This window comes from Amphiura filiformis, unplaced genomic scaffold (genome assembly GCF_039555335.1).
Source record: "Amphiura filiformis unplaced genomic scaffold, Afil_fr2py scaffold_400, whole genome shotgun sequence".
NCBI lineage: Eukaryota > Metazoa > Echinodermata > Ophiuroidea > Amphilepidida > Amphiuridae > Amphiura > Amphiura filiformis.
The window spans coordinates 28,278-30,385 of NW_027305864.1; positions in this window are offsets into that span (position 1 = coordinate 28,278).

Sequence of the window (2,108 nt, forward strand, 5' to 3'; positions counted from 1 at the left end):
CTTGGCTTGAGTGATCACTCATTGATTTTTGTTGTACGTAAAAAGTAAGACAATTAAAAACCCTCCTAAATTAATTAAATCTCGCTCATATAAAAATTTCAATGATGTCGATTTTATTAACTCACTTAAAAATAAAGACTGGGATATAGTTACTAGTTACTCAGATGTTGATGCTGCCTGGACAGTCTGGGTTGATATGTTCAACGAGGTATGTAATAATCATGCCCCAATTAGGGAAAAGAAGATTAGAGGATATCTCCTGAATGGGTAACTACTGACTTCCTGAAACTTACTAAAGATAAAGAATTCTATTATGATAAAGCTCATAAAACTAATGATCCACTTGATTGGGATAAAGCCAAAACTCTTCGCAATAAAGTCAATAACTTACGCAAAACTCTTAAGATAAATTACTACAACACAGAAATTGAAAATAACTTACACAATTCTAAGAATTTATGGAAAACCATTAGGAAGGTTATTCCCAGTAAAAATAAGAGTTCAGTAGCTAACATTAAAGTTAATGATAAAGTAACTACTAATGATAATGATACTGCAGATGTTTTTAATGATTACTTTACTACTATTGGTTCTAACCTAGCTAGTAAATTCAATTCTCATGATGAAGATTATAATGGTTATAAATTTAATTTCTATTGTATCTCTGCTGATTATGTTTTTGATCAAATATGGAATTTCTCAAATAACAAGTCTCCTGGACTTGATGATATTGATGTCAAATTATTAAAACTGCAGCTCCTATTATTTGTAAATCACTAGCGTATATATGTAATCTTTCTTTAGCTACTGGTATTTTTCCTTCTGATTGGAAAAATGCAAAAGTTGTTCCTATTTACAAAGCTGGTTGTAAATCTAATGTTGAAAATTATCGTCCAATTTCTGTACTAAGTATTGTTTCTAAAATAATTGAGCGTGCAGTTCACGATCAAATGTACTCTTATTTGTCTGTAAATAATTTTCTTAACCCATCTCAATCTGGTTTTCGTTCTCAATATTCAACTGCAACAACAGTTATTGATGTTGAAGATTTTATTCTTATGAACATGGATGAGGGAAAGGTAACTGGTGCCATATTTCTTGACCTTAAGAAAGCTTTTGACACTGTCAATCACAGTCTTCTTCTTAATAAGCTCAAGAAATTTGGCATCAGGGACATTGAACTCAACTGGTTCAAATCTTATCTCAAAAATAGAATGCAGTCTGTTAAAGTAGGTAGTTCATTATCAGATTTAAAACCAATTAACATTGGAATTCCACAAGGATCTATATTAGGTCCTTTATTATTTATTATTTTTGTAAATGATCTGCCTGATAGTGTTATATGTAAAACAGTAATGTATGCTGATGATACTTCATTGCTTGTTAGCTCATCAGATCCTCTATGTCTTCAAAACAGCCTCAATCTTAACATGTGTAAAATTGCCAGCTGGTTTAAAAGAACCACCTCACTCTGAATATCAGCAAAACTAAATTGGGGCTCATTGGTACTCCTCAAAATCTCAGTAAGTACCAAAATATTTCTTTAATTTATGATGGTGAGATTATTGAGAGGGTTGACAACTTCAAATATCTTGGAATTATTTTGATAGTCACATGACATGGTCACATCATATAGATTTAATTGCTTCCAATGTCTCTAAACGTTGTGGTGTTATTCGTCGTGTTAAATATTATCTTCCAAATTATATTCTCAAAAGCTTGCTGATTCTCTTGTCATGCCACATTTTGATTATTGCAGTCATGTCTGGTCCAACTGTTCACTCACTCTTTCAAGCAAGTTACAAATTCTCTTGAACAACCTTGCTAGAATGATTCTTTCTGCTGATATCAGAACTAATATTGATTCGATGATGTCTTCTCTCAAGTGGCTCAAACTAGATAATAGGTGGGATAACCATATTCTTATTATGTTATATAAATGCCTTACTGGTAGAGCTCCTGATTATCTTTGTTCCAAATTTTCATTTACCAAATCCACTCATGATCATGTTACAAGAGGTACTTCCTCCAATTCACTTGTTGTTCCTTAATTTAACAATAACTCTGGTAAGAGATTGTTTCAGACGAGAGCAGCAAATCTGTGGAAT